The sequence below is a fragment of the Zea mays genome, chromosome 7 (assembly GCF_902167145.1).
Source record: "Zea mays cultivar B73 chromosome 7, Zm-B73-REFERENCE-NAM-5.0, whole genome shotgun sequence".
Classification (NCBI taxonomy): domain Eukaryota; kingdom Viridiplantae; phylum Streptophyta; class Magnoliopsida; order Poales; family Poaceae; genus Zea; species Zea mays.
The window spans coordinates 126978421-126993909 of NC_050102.1; the positions used below are offsets into that span (position 1 = coordinate 126978421).

Genomic DNA, 15489 nt, shown 5'->3' on the forward strand with positions numbered 1-15489 from the left:
TCATAGGTCACAATACGTCTTATAAGAAGCAACAATGTTCAACACAACTTGGAGCTACTAGTAACAAAAATCAACAAACTTGGACCTACTTAGTTGTACATGTAAACAACTAGCAACCAACTATTGATAAAACTAGACATAGTTCAACTAAAAAACAAATTTCAGAACAGAAACATCCTACAATAGTTCACTGTTGGTGGCTTAGTAACTTTATGACCCTGGATTGTGTTGACCCTGGTTGAAGCTCAATAGTTGGCGAAGGAGACCATGCATTTCTTGTGATGTCTTCTTTAAACCCTCTATTTCCTCAGAATGTTTTACCCTTGACGTTTCCGATTCCATCTTCAAATTATCCAACTCTTGTCGAAGTTCTCCTTTTTCTTGCTTCTCATTCTCAAGCTCAACCTGAAGATCGTGGACCTATAAATAAACATAACATATTACTTCATATCTAGACATGCACATATAGAGAAATAAGAACAAGAACATAATTAATTGTAGCTACTTTCAGCTAGTTGTGCTGCTAGTCAAGAATGGAATATGATCTGCTAGTTGTGCAAAAAAAGGGGCTATCAAAATAGTTTTAAATTTTCTAGATACTGTCAGCATTAATTCTAGCTACTTTCAGCTGCTCTTGTGTGTACAATTGTACAGTAATGGTATAGTAACGTATGAGAGTAGATAGCAGCAACCTAGAACCATTTATTCGTCACCTAATACCCTTATTGTTGTCCATGTACAATACTTAGTACAACATAATAAGTAGTGGCAGCAGCCGCAACCACTAATTCTCGCAGTCAAACAAGATGTTCTCTATGTCAAACCCTTTAGAAAAAGTACATGTTGCATGTACAAATGATCCAAAGAAAGAAGGGAACATGACTGGTATGTGAAACACTTGTACCTGTGATGATATTGCACCTCTAGAGGTACTCTTGGAGGCTGAACAAACACCTGCAACACGAAGAAAAGTAGTTGATTTGACAACCTGAGAAACAACTTCTTTTGCTGACTTTGGTTCCTCTCCATCTTGTACTGGTTCACTCATAATGCCTTCCATATCATCCTAGCAAAATGACAATAGTAGATGTTTCTTACATGGTATTATTGATGTATACTTTATGTAGAGAAGGAATAAAAGTAAACAATCACTTACAATTGCTTTCTGTACAGACTCGGTAAATCCATTTTTTTTGCCACAATGGAAGTTCTTGAATAGATCAATTGAGGTGGGCTCTACATCTTTGAATATATCTTTCTTCTAAAATAATTGCAAACAGTAACGAGCTATTATCTTGAAACAAGAACATGGTCTCAAGAATAGTGATCATACACATTATTGTTTCATTTCTTACCACAACATGGGTCTGTGCAATGTAGCATCGAGATCCAGTGCGCTGATGTAACCGGACATTCTCTCGATTTAGTTGGTTTTTGGTACACTTTTCCTGCATATGATACATGAGTGACATGACACAAGAAAGTATCTGGATAATATAAAAGATTCAATGCAAGATAGCATGAATGCAACAAGATGAGATGTTGCGTCTTCAAGAAAACATTGATAATAAACAGTTGTATTGCTTATAGGGGAAGCTCTTAAACATTTAAGAATGGCACCGTATACTGTGTAAAACGAACTTCTGTGCTAACCTGCTAAAACGTGTTGAGGGCCTTTAGATCCATAATCAAAGGATAACCTTAATCCAACCTCATAATCTTGGTTTTTTTCCAAAGAACCCCTCCTCCCGTTGTTCTCCGCCTGCTGCCAGCGGGCGGCACCGCCGTTCTCCGCCGCCCACAACGATTTTCCCCGTTGATCCCCTCAGGAAACGTGAATCCGTTGATGAATTCCTCCTCTTAGTGTTCAAGAGGGTTTTAAGATATCAATTTTGAAAATACTACTTTCTCCCCCTTTTGAACACAATAAGATACCAATTTGAAACTCATTAGTTTTAAAATTAGGTTGGTGGTGCGGCGGTCCTTTAGCTTTGGGCTCATGCTCTCTCCCCCTTTGGCATAAATTGCCAAAAACGGAATCATTAGAGCCCTTGTAAAACTACTTTCTCCCCTTTGGCAAATAAAAACATGAGTGAAGATTATACCAAAGACGGAGAGATGCTCGGAGCGATGGCGAAGGATGAGTTATGGAGCGGAGTGGAAGCCTTTGTCTTCGCCGAAGACTCCAATTTCCTTTCAATACACTTATGACTTGGTTTGAAATTCACTTGAGAACACATTAGTCATAGCATATAAAAGAGACATGATCAAAGGTATACTTATGAGCTATGTGTGTAAGACATCAAAAGAAATTCCTAGAATCAAGAATATTTAGCTCATGCCTAAGTTTGTTAAAAGTTTTGTTCATCTAGTGGCTTGGTAAAGATATCGGCTAATTGATCTTTAGTGTTAATATATGCAATCTCGATATCTCCCTTTTGTTGGTGATCCCTTAGAAAATGATACCGAATGGCTATGTGTTTAGTGCGGCTATGCTCAATGGGATTATCCGCCATGCGGATTGCACTCTCATTATCACATAGAAGAGGAACTTTGGTTAATTTGTAACCATAGTCCCTAAGGGTTTGCCTCATCCAAAGTAGTTGCGCGCAACAATGTCCTGCGGTAATATACTCGGCTTCGGCGGTAGAAAGAGCTACAAAATTTTGGTTCTTTGAAGCCCAAGACACCAAGGATCTTCCCAAGAACTGGCAAGTCCCCGATGTGCTCTTTCTATTAATTTTACACCCCGCCCAATCGGCATCCGAATAACCAATTAAATCAAATGTGGATCCCCTAGGATACCAAAGCCCAAACTTAGGAGTATAAACTAAATATCTCAAGATTCGTTTTACGGTCGTAAGGTGAGCTTCCTTAGGGTCGGCTTGGAATCTTGCACACATGCATACGGAAAGCATAATATCTGGTCGAGATGCACATAAGTAGAGTAAAGAACCTATCATTGACCGGTATACCTTTTGATCGACGGATTTACCTTCCGTGTCAAGGTCGAGATGCCCATTGGTTCCCATGGGTGTCTTGATGGGTTTGGCATCCTTCATTCCAAACTTGCTTAGAATATCTTGAGTATACTTTGTTTGGCTAATGAAGGTGCCCTCTTGGAGTTGCTTTACTTGAAATCCCAAGAAATACTTCAACTCCCCCATCATAGACATCTCGAATTTCTGTGTCATGATCCTACTAAACTCTTCACATGTAGATTCGTTAGTAGACCCAAATATTATATCATCAACATAAATTTGGCATACAAACAAATCATTTTCAAGTGTTTTGGTAAAGAGTGTAGGATCGGCCTTTCCGACTTTGAAGCCATTAGTGATAAGGAAATCTCTTAGGCATTCATACCATGCTCTTGGTGCTTGCTTGAGCCCATAAAGCGCCTTAGAGAGTTTATACACATGATTAGGGTACTCACTATCTTCAAAGCCGGGAGGTTGCTCAACATAGACCTCTTCTTTGATTGGTCCATTGAGGAAGGCACTTTTCACGTCCATTTGATAAAGCTTAAAGCCATGGTAAGTAGCATAGGCAAGTAATATACGAATTGACTCAAGCCTAGCTACGGGTGCATAGGTTTCACCAAAATCCAAACCTTCGACTTGTGAATATCCCTTGGCCACAAGTCGGGCTTTGTTCCTTGTCACCACACCATGCTCGTCTTGCTTGTTGCGGATCACCCACTTGGTTCCTACAACATTTTGATTAGGACGTGGAACCAAATGTCATACCTCATTCCTAGTAAAGTTGTTGAGCTCCTCTTGCATCGCCACCACCCAATCCAAATCTTGTAGTGCTTCCTCTACCTTGTGTGGCTCAATAGAGGAAACAAAAGAGTAATGCTCACAAAAATGTGCAACACGAGATCTAGTGGTTACCCCCTTATGAATGTCGCCGAGGATGGTGTCGACGGGGTGATCTCGTTGGATTGCTTGGTGGACTCTTGGGTGTGGTGGCCTTGGTTCTTCATCCTCCTTGTCTTGATCATTTGCATCTCCCCCTTGATCATTGTCGTCATCTTGAGGTGGCTCATCTCTTTGATCTTCTTCTTCATCAACTTGAGCCTCATCCTCATTTTGAGTTGGTGGAGATGCTTGCGTGGAGGAGGATAGTTGATCTTGTGCATTTGGAGGCTCTTCGGATTCCTTAGGGCACACATCCCTAATGGACATGTTCCTTAGCGCGATGCACGGAACCTCTTCATCACCTATCTCATCAAGATCAACTTGCTCTACTTGAGAGCCGTTAGTCTCATCAAACACAACGTCACAAGGAACTTCAACTTGTCCAAAGGACTTGTTAAAGACTCTATATGCCCTTGTGTTTGAATCATATCCTAGTAAAAAGCCTTCTACAGTCTTAGGAGCAAATTTAGATTTTCTACCTCTTTTAACAAGAATGAAGCATTTGCTACCAAAGACTCTAAAATATGAAATATTGGGCTTTTTACCGGTTAGGAGTTCGTATGATGTCTTCTTCAGGATTCGGTGTAGATACAATCGGTTGATGGCGTAGCAGGCGGTGTTGACCGCCTCGGCCCAAAACCGATCCGAAGTCTTGTACTCATCAAGCTTGGTTCTTGCCATGTCCAATAGAGTTCTATTCTTCCTCTCCACTACACCGTTTTGTTGTGGCGTGTAGGGAGAAGAGAACTCATGCTTGATGCCCTCCTCCTCAAGAAAGCCTTCGATTTGTGAGTTCTTGAACTCCGTTCCGTTGTCGCTTCTAATTTTCTTGATCCTTAACCCGAACTCATTTTGAGCTCGTCTCAAGAATCCTTTTAAGGTCTCTTGAGTATGAGATTTTTCCTGCAAATAGAATACCCAAGTGAAGCGAGAATAATCATCCACAATAACTAGACAGTACTTACTCCCGCCAATGCTTATGTAAGCAATCGGACCGAATAGGTCCATGTGTAGGAGCTCCAGCGGCCTGTCAGTCGTCATGATGTTCTTGTGTGGATGATGAGCACCAACTTGCTTTCCTGTTTGGCATGCGCTACAAATCCTGTCTTTCTCAAAATGAACATTTGTTAATCCTAAAATGTGCTCTCCTTTTAGAAGCTTATGAAGATTCTTCATCCCAACATGGGCTAGTCGGCGGTGCCAGAGCCAACCCATGTTAGTCTTAGCAATTAAGCAAGTGTCGATTTCAGCTCTATCAAAATCTACCAAGTATAGCTGACCCTCTAACACTCCCTTAAATGCTACTGAATCATCACTTCTTCTAAAGACAGTGACACCTACATCAGTAAATAGACAGTTGTAGCCCATTTGACATAATTGAGAAACAGAAAGCAAATTGTAATCTAAAGAATCTACAAGAAAAACATTGGAAATGGAATGGTCAGGTGATATAGCAATTTTACCCAATCCTTTGACCCAACCTTGGTTTCCATCCCCGAATGTGATAGCTCGTTGGGGATCCTGGTTTTTCTCATAGGAGGAGAACATCTTCTTCTCCCCTGTCTATGGTTTGTGCACCCGCTGTCGATTATCCAACTTGAGCCCCCGGATGCATACACCTACAAAACAAGTTTAGTTCTTTGTTTTAGGTACCCAAACTATTTTGGGTCCTTTGGCATTAGATACAAGAACTTTGGGTACCCAAACACAAGTCTTTGATCCCTTGTGCTTGCCCCCAACAAACTTGGCAACTACCTTGCCGGATTTGTTAGTTAAAACATAGGATGCATCAAAAGTTTTAAATGAAATGTTATTATCATTTGATGCACTAGGAGTTTTCTTCTTAGGCAACTTAGCATGGGTTGGTTGCCTAGAACTAGATGTCTCACTCTTATACATAAAAGCATGATTAGGGCTAGAGTGAGACTTCCTAGAACGAATTCTCCTAATTTTGCTCTCGGGATAACCGGCAAGGTACAAAATGTAACCCTCGTTATCCTGAGGCATGGGAGCCTTGCCCTTAACAAAATTAGATAATCTTTTAGGAGGGGCATTAAGTTTTACATTGTCTCCCTTTTGGAAGCCAATGCCATCCTTTATGCCAGGGCGTCTCCCACTATAGAGCATGCTTCTAGCAAATTTAAACTTTTCATTTTCTAAGTCATGCTCGGCAATTTTAGCATCTAATTTTGCTATATGATCATTTTGTTGTTTAATTAAAGCCATTTGATCATGAATAGCATCAATGTTAATATATTTACATCTAGTACAAATGGAAGAATGTTCAATGATAGATGTAGAGGGTTTGCAAGATTTTAATTCTACAACCTTAGCATGCAATATATCATTTTTACTTCTAAGGTCGGAAATAGAAGCATTGCAAACATCTAATTCTTTAGCCTTAGCAAGCAATTTTTCATTTTCAATCCTAAGGCTAGCAAGAGAGATGTTCAATTCTTCAATCTTAGCAAGCAAATCAACATTATCATTTCTAAGATTTGGAATTGAAACATCACAAGCATTTGAATCAACCTTAGCAATCAAACTAGCATTCTCATTTCTAAGGTTGTCAATAATCTCATGGCAAGTGCTTAGCTCACTAGATAGTTTTTCACATTTTTCTACTTCTAGAGCATAAGCATTTTTAACCTTAACATGCTTCTTATTTTCTTTGATAAGGAAGTCCTCTTGGGTGTCCAAGAGATCATCCTTCTCATGAATAGCACTAATCAGTTCATTTAATTTTTCTTTTTGTTGCATGTTTAGGTTCGCAAAAAGAATGCGTAAGTTATCCTCCTCATTGCTAGCATTATCCTCATCACTAGAGGTTTCATATTTAGTGGAGGATTTTGATTTTACCTTCTTCCTTTTGCCGTCCTTTGCCATGAGGCACTTGTGGTCGACGTTGTGGAAGAGAAGTCCCTTGGTGACGGCGACATTTGCGGCGTCCTCGTCGGAGGAGGAGTCGGTGGAGCTCTCGTCGGAGTCCCACTCCCGGCAAACATGGGCATCGCCGCCCTTCTTCTTGTAATACTTCTTCTTCTCCTTTCTTCTCCCCTTCTTGTCGCCGCCCCTGTCACTATCACTTGAAATAGGACATTTTGCAATAAAATGACCGGGCTTACCACACTTGTAGCAAACTTTCATCGAGCGGGGTTTGTAATCCTTCCCCCTCCTTTGCTTGAGGATTTGGCGGAAGCTCTTGATGATGAGCGCCATTTCCTCATTGTCAAGCTTGGAGGCGTCGATGGGTGTTCTACTCGATGTAGACTCCTCCTTCTTCTCCTCTGTCGCCTTAAATGCGACCGGTTGTGCTTCGGACGTGGAGGGGCCATCAAGCTCGTTGATCTTCTTTGAGCCTTTGATCATTAATTCAAAGCTCACAAAATTCTCGATTACTTCCTCGGGAGTCATTAGTGTATATCTAGGATTGCCACGAATTAATTGAACTTGAGTAGGGTTAAGGAAAACAAGTGATCTTAGAATAACCTTAACCATTTCGTGATCATCCCATTTTTTGCTCCCAAGGTTGCGCACTTGGTTCACCAAGGTTTTGAGCCGGTTGTACATGTCTTGTGGCTCCTCCCCTTGGCGAAGTCGGAAGCGACCGAGCTCCCCCTCGATCATTTCCCGCTTGGTGATTTTGATCACCTCGTCTCCTTCGTGCACAGTCTTTAGTGTGTCCCAAATCTCCTTAGCACCTTTCAACCCTCGCACCTTATTATACTCCTCTCGACTTAGAGAGGCGAGGAGTATAGTTGAGGCTTGGGAGTTGAAGTGTTGAATTTGGTCCACTTCGTCCTCATCATAATCTTCATCCCCTACGGATGGTACCTGTACACCAAACTCAACAACGTCCCATATACTTTTGTGGAGTGAGTGAAAGGGAAATGTGCCCTTAGGCCATTTCTAAGTATTTTGGTGATTAAGTGTCCAACACAAGTGCCTAAGTGTTGAATTGTGCCAAGGACTCAAGAAGTGCAAATCAAGATTAAAGGTATGTTTCTAGACTTAGTACATTGTTTTGAAGACTAATGTATTGTGTCTAAGTGCTAGAAACAGGAGAAACAATTTTGGAGAAGTTGGCTGTGTACAGCCAAAAGTCTGCTCAGTCTGGGTGCACCGGACTGTCCGGTGCGCCAGGCTGCGTCTGTCAACCGGCTGCTCTCAGGAAGCAATTAACGGCGTACGACTATAAATCACCGGACTGTCCGGTGAGCCAACAGTCGGCCGGGCCAACGGTCGGCCTCGTAATCCGCGCGCGACGCGTGGCAGAGCCAACGGTCAGAAGGGGGCACCGGACTGTACGGTGTGCACCGGACAGTGTCCGGTGCGCCAACGGCTCTGAACCGCCAACGGTCGGCTTCGCCAAAGAAGGAAAGAAATCCGCACCGGACTGTCCGGTGCGCCAGGCGACAGAAGGCAAGAATTGCCTTCCAGGAATGCTCTCAACGGCTCCTAGCTGCCTTGGGGCTATAAAAGGGACCCCTAGGCGCATGGAGGAGACAACCAAGCAACCTTTAAGCATTGTTGATCATTCACACTTCATTCTTGCACACTTGTTCGACATTCTTAGTGATTTGAGCTCCGTTCTAGTGAGAACCTTGTGATACTCTTTTGAGCTCAAGTCTTGATCTTGTGTGTGCGTATTTGTTGTGGATTTGAGTGTGTTGCTTCCCTTCCTTACTCTAGTGCTTCATTGTGATTCTTATTGTAAGGGCGAGAGACTCCAAGTTGTGGAGATTCCTCGCAAACGAGAAAGAGTAAAGTAAAGAAGAACACCGTGGTATTCAAGTTAATCATTGGATCACTTGAGAGGAGTTGAGTGCAACTCTCATCCGTTGGGACGCCACAACCTGGAGTAGGCAAGTTTTGTACTTGGCCAAACCACGGGATAAATCCTCGTGTCTCTTGTGCTTGTCCTTATTGTGTCTATTGTGCTTCACAAGAGCTCTCCTCTCTACTCACTTGATTTCATTGTTCTAACTCTTAATCAAGTTTGTGGTGTTAAGTTTTAAGTTTTACAGGATCACCTATTCACCCCCCCTCTAGGTGCTCTCAATTGGTATCAGAGTCGTTCTCTTCAAGAAAGGGACTAATCGCCCGAAGAGATGGATCCTAAGAGCAAGGGGATGGTGGTCAATGATAAGGAGAAGGAGTCCTTCGTCAATGATCCAAAGGATGACAAGCCTACTGACTCAGGCTCGGGCCACAAAAGAAAAGACGGGAGGAAAAAGAAGACAAGGCGCATCAAGGAGATAGTCTACTACGACAGCGACGAATCTTCCTCTTCCCAAAAGGATGACGACAACGACTATGAGAAAAAGAAGACGGTTAATTCAAACTTCTCCTTTGATTATTCTCGTATTCCGCAAAGTTCAAATGCTCATTTGATTTCCATTCCCCTCGGTAAACCCCCCCCCACTTTGATGGAGAGGACTACTGATTTTGGAGTCACAAAATGCGTAGCCATTTGTTCTCTCTCCATCCAAGTATATGGGAGATAGTAGAAAATGGAATGCACTTTGATAGTACGGATAGTCCCATGTTCATTAATGAGCAAATTCACAAAAATGCACAAGCTACTACTGTTCTTTTAGCTTCATTGTGCAGGGATGAATACCATAAGGTGAGCGGCTTGGATAACGCCAAGCAGATTTGGGACACCCTCAAAATCTCACATGAGGAGAACGACGTCACCATGCTCACCAAGATGGATTTGGTGGAGGGCGAACTTGGGAGATTCGCAATGATCAGGGGCGAGGAGCCAACCCAAACGTACAACCGGCTCAAGACCCTCGTTAACAAAATAAGGAGCTATGGAAGCACGCGATGGACGGACCACGACGTCGTCCGCCTAATGCTAAGGTCTTTTACTGTCCTTGATCCACATCTTGTGAACAATATTCGTGAGAATCCTAGGTACACCAAGATGACGCCCGAGGAGATACTTGGAAAGTTTGTAAGCGGGCGGATGATGATCAAGTAGGCAAGATACGTTGACGATGCGTTGAATGGCCCAATCCAAGAGCCTCAAACCATTGCTCTCAAAGCAACGAGGAGCAAGGAGGCGCTACCTAGCAAGGTGGCACAAATTGAGGCGGCCGGACTTAATGATGAAGAAATGGCCCTCATCATCAAGCGTTTCAAGACGGCGCTAAGGGGTCACAAGGAGCATCCAAACAAGACCAAGACGAAGGGGAAGCGCTCATGCTTCAAATGTGGTAAGATTGGTCATTTTATCGCTAATTGTCCTGATAATGATAGTGACCAGGAACAAGGGAACAAGAGGGAAAAGAAGAAGACTTACAAGAAGGCTAAGGGCGAGGCACACCTTGGAAAGGAGTGGGACTCAGATTGTTCGTCGTCCGACTCCGACAACGAAGGACTCGCCGCCACCGCCTTCAACAAGTCAGCCCTCTTCCCCAACGAGCATCACACCTTCCTCATGGCAAGGGAAAAGAAGGTAAGCACTCGTGATACTAGTACTTACGCTTCCTCAAGTGATGAAGAATCTAGCGATGATGAAATAGACTATTCATGTTTATTCAAGGGCCTAGATAGAACTAAGGTTGATAAGATTAATGAATTAATTGATGCATTGAATGATAAGAATAGGTTATTAGAAAAGCAAGAGGATCTTTTGTATGAAGAACATGATAAGTTTTTAGAGGCACAAAAATCCCTTGCTTTAGAAATTAAAAGGAATGAAATGCTTTCTTAGTTTCTTATGAATTGTCTACATGCCATGACTCTATTTCTAACTTAAAGAGCATAAATGATGATTTGAATGCTAAGTTAGAAATAGCTAATAAATCAACATCTTGTGTAGAACATGTTGCAATTTGCAATAGGTGTAAAGATTTTAATGTTGATGCTTGTAGTGAACACCTAGTTTCAATTTCTAAATTAAATGATGAAGTGGCTAGTCTTAATGCCCAACTTAAGACTAGCAAGAGTGAATTTTACAAACTAAAATTTGCAAGGGATGCCTACACGATTGGTAGACACCCCTCAATTAAGGATGGTCTTGGCTTCAAGAGGGAAGTCAAGAACTTAACAAGTCATAAGGCTTCCATCTCCGCCAAGGAGAAAGGGAAGGCCCCTATGGCTAGTAGTGCTCAAAAGAACCATGCTTTCATGTATCATGATAGGAGACATTCTAGGAATGTTTATAGAAGTTATGATGCTTTTGATTCTCATACCATGATTGCTTCTAGTTCTTCTATTATGCATGATAGAAATGTGGCTAGGAAAAATGTTGTTCATCATATGCCTAGAAGAAATATTGTTCATGCTCCTAGGAAAGTAATGAATGAACCTTCTACAATTTATTATTCTTGCAATGCTTCCTTTGCTATTTGTAGAAAGGATAAGAAGGTAATTGCTAGAAAATTAGGGGCCAAATGTAAGGGAGACAAGACTTGCATTTGGGTCCCTAAGACTATTGTAACTAAGCTTGTAGGACCCAACATGAGTTGGGTACCTAAGACCCAAGCCTAAATTTGCCTTGCAGGTTTATGCATCCGGGGCTCAAGCTGGATTATCGACAACGGATGCACAAACCACATGACGGGGGAGAAGAGGATGTTCTCTTCCTACGTCAAGAACAAGGATCCCCAAGATTCAATCATATTCGGTGATGTGAACCAAGGCAAGGTGAAAGGGTTAGGAAAAATTGCTATTTCATCCGAGCACTCTATTTCTAATGTGTTCTTAGTTGAGTCTCTTGGATATAACTTGTTGTCTGTGAGTCAACTTTGTAATATGAGATATAACTGTTTATTCACAAATGTAGATGTGTCTGTCTTTAGAAGAAGTGATGGTTCATTAGCTTTTAAGGGTGTACTAGACGGCAAACTTTATTTAGTTGATTTTGCAAAAGAGGAGGCCGGTCTAGATGCATGCTTAATCGCTAAGACTAGCATGGGTTGGCTATGGCATCGTCGTTTAGCACATGTGGGGATGAAGAACCTTCACAAGCTTCTAAAGGGAGAACACGTGATAGGTCTAACTAATGTAACTTTCGAAAAAGATAGACCTTGTGCAGCTTGTCAAGCAGGTAAATAGGTGGGAAGCTCTCATCATGCCAAAAATGTGATGACAACATCAAGACCCCTGGAGTTACTTCATATGGACCTCTTCGGACCCGTCGCCTATCTAAGTATAGGAGGAAGTAAGTATGGTCTTGTTATAGTTGATGATTTTTCCCGCTTCACTTGGATATTCTTTTTGCAGGATAAAACTGAAACCCAAGGGGCCCTCAAGCGCTTCCTAAGGAGAGCCCAAAACGAGTTTGAGCTCAAAGTGAAGAAGATAAGGAGCGACAATGGGTCCGAGTTCAAGAACCTTCAAGTGGAGGAGTATCTTGAGGAGGAAGGAATCAAGCACGAGTTCTCTGCTCCCTACACACCACAGCAAAATGGTGTGGTAGAGAGGAAGAACAGGACGCTACTAGACATGGCGAGGACGATGCTTGGTGAATTCAAGACGCCCGAACGGTTTTGGACGGAAGCCGTGAGCACGGCTTGCCACGCCATAAACCGGGTCTACCTTCATCGCCTCCTCAAGAAGACTTCATATGAGCTTCTAACCGGTAACAAACCCAATGTGTCTTACTTTCGTGTATTTGGGAGCAAATGTTACATTCTAGTGAAGAAAGGTAGAAATTCTAAGTTTGCTCCCAAAGCTGTAGAAGGGTTTTTGTTAGGTTATGACTCGAATACAAAGGCGTATAGAGTCTTCAACAAATCATCGGGTTTAGTTGAAGTCTCTAGCGATGTTGTATTTGATGAGACTAATGGCTCTCCAAGAGAGCAAGTTGTTGACCTTGATGATGTAGATGAAGAAGACGTTCCAACGGCCGCAATGCGCACCATGGCGATTAGAGATGTGAGGCTACTGGAACAAAAGGAGCAAGATCAACCTTCTTCCTCAATAATGGTGCATCCCCCAACTCGAGACGATGAACAGGTTCATCAAGAAGAGGTGTGTGATCAAGGGGGAGCACAAGATGTTCATGTGATTGAGGGAGAAGCGCAACCGGCGCCTCCAACCCAAGTTCGAGCGACGACTCAAAGGGATCATCCCGTCGACCAGATTTTGGGTGATATAAGCAAGGGAGTAACTACTCGTTCTAGATTAGTTAATTTTTGTGAGCATTACTCTTTTGTCTCTTCTATTGAGCCTTTCAGGGTAGAAGAGGCCTTGCTAGATCCGGACTGGGTGTTGGCCATGCAAGAGGAGCTCAACAACTTCAAGAGAAATGAAGTTTGGACGCTGGTGCCTCGTCCCAAGCAAAATGTTGTGGGAACCTAGTGGGTGTTCCGCAACAAACAAGACGAGCACGGGGTGGTGACAAGGAACAAGGCACGACTTGTGGCAAAAGGTTATGCCCAAGTTGCAGGTTTGGACTTTGAGGAGACTTTTGCTCCTGTGGCTAGGCTAGAGTCAATTCACATATTGTTAGCCTATGCTACTCACCATTCTTTCAGGTTGTTCCAAATGGATGTGAAGAGCGCGTTCCTCAACGGGCCAATCAAGGAGGAGGTGTACGTGGAGCAACCCCCTGGCTTTGAGGATGAACGGTACCCCGACCACGTGTGTAAGCTCTCTAAGGCGCTCTATGGACTTAAGCAAGCCCCAAGAGCATGGTATGAATGCCTTAGAGACTTTTTAATTGCTAATGCTTTCAAGGTTGGGAAAGCCGATCCAACTCTTTTTACTAAGACTTGTGATGGAGATCTTTTCGTGTGCCAAATTTATGTCGATGACATAATATTTGGTTCTACTAACCAAAAGTCTTGTGAAGAGTTTAGCAGGGTGATGACTCAAAAGTTTGAGATGTCGATGATGGGCGAGTTAAGCTATTTCCTTGGGTTCCAAGTGAAGCAACTCAAGGATGGGACCTTCATCTCCCAAACGAAGTACACGCAAGACTTGATCAAGCGGTTTGGGATGAAGGACGCCAAGCCCGCAAAGACTCCAATGGGGACCGACGGACACACCAACCTCAACAAAGGAGGTAAGACCGTTGATCAAAAGGCATACCGGTCTATGATAGGGTCCTTACTTTATTTATGTGCTAGTAGACCGGATATTATGCTTAGCGTATGCATGTGTGCTAGATTTCAATCCGATCCAAGGGAGTGTCACTTAGTGGCCGTGAAGCGAATTCTTAGATATTTAGTCGCTACGCCTTGCTTCGGGATCTGGTATCCAAAGGGGTCTACCTTTGACTTAATTGGATATTCAGACTCCGATTATGCTGGATGTAAGGTCGATAGGAAGAGTACATCGGGGACGTGCCAATTCTTAGGAAGGTCCCTGGTGTCGTGGAGTTCTAAGAAACAAACTTCTGTTGCCCTATCCACCGCTGAGGCCGAGTACGTTGGCGCAGGACAGTGTTGCACGCAACTACTTTGGATGAGGCAAACCCTAAGGGACTTTGGCTACAATCTAAGCAAACTCCCACTCCTATGTGATAATGAGAGTGCTATCTGCATGGCGGATAATCCTGTTGAACACAGCCGCACAAAGCACATAGACATCCGGCATCACTTTTTGAGAGACCACCAGCAAAAGGGAGATATCGAAGTATTTTATGTTAGCACCGAGAACCAGCTAACCGATGTCTTTACCAAGCCTCTAGATGAGTCGACCTTTTGCAAGCTGTATAGTGAGCTAAATATCTTAGATTCGCGGAACCTGGATTGATTTATAGCATACATGTGTTTTATGCCCTTGATCATGTTCGTTATGCATTTTGTTGTTTATGTATTTGTGGTGTTCAAGTTGTACAAGCACTCCCCGGACCTCACAAGTCCATTTGCAAGTGATGCACATATTTAGGGGGAGTTGTGCTACAACTTGACCCTTTGAGACTAATTGTGTGCTTGAGTTTACTTAATTTAGTCCCAAAGGAGGTTTGGAAGGGAAAAGGTGGACTTGGACCATGCAAGACTTCCACTGCACTCCGATGAAAGAGTAACTGATTCCAAGTTCATCTTTGTACTCTTATTGTCTTTTTACTCTTAGTTGAAGATTTTGGTGAGGCAATGGGGTTAGAGGGCCAAAATTGATCCCATTTTGGTGCTTGATGCCAAAGGGGGAGAAAATAAGGCCAAAGCAACAAATGGATCAGCTACCCACTTGAGAATTTTGAAAATAGTAGAATAGAGCTTTTGGTTTGTCAAAAATCTCTTATTGTCTCTTTTGTCAAAAGTTGATCTCTTGTGGGGAGAATATTTGAGTATGGGAAATAAGGGGAGTTTTTGAAATCTTTGATCAATTTGTCTTTGAACAACTCTCTTTATGTCTCAACAAGTGTGTTAACTTAGAGATAGGAAATTGAGGTTGATTTGCAAAAACAAACCAAGTGGTGGCAAAGAATGATCCAAATATGCCAAATTTGAATCAAAACAAATTAGAGTTTTCATTTGCATTGATGTTGCACTTCTTTTAGTTACTTTTTATCGTGTTGGCATAAATCACCAAAAAGGGGGAGATTGAAAGGGAAATGTGCCCTTGGGCCATTTCTAAGAATTTTGGTGATTAAGTGTCCAAC

At 42.6% G+C, this 15489-nt stretch overlaps 1 long non-coding RNA gene across 1 annotated transcript; it reads right to left on the reverse strand.

The window, feature by feature from the left end:
• Positions 1–335: 335 nt before the first annotated feature.
• Positions 336–1332, reverse strand: LOC103632820 (uncharacterized). Its single transcript, XR_556163.4, has 3 exons — positions 1157–1332; positions 905–1066; positions 336–420 (listed from the first exon to the last, which is right to left on the reverse strand). It is a non-coding gene; the product is annotated as an uncharacterized lncRNA (long non-coding RNA).
• Positions 1333–15489: the final 14157 nt, after the last annotated feature.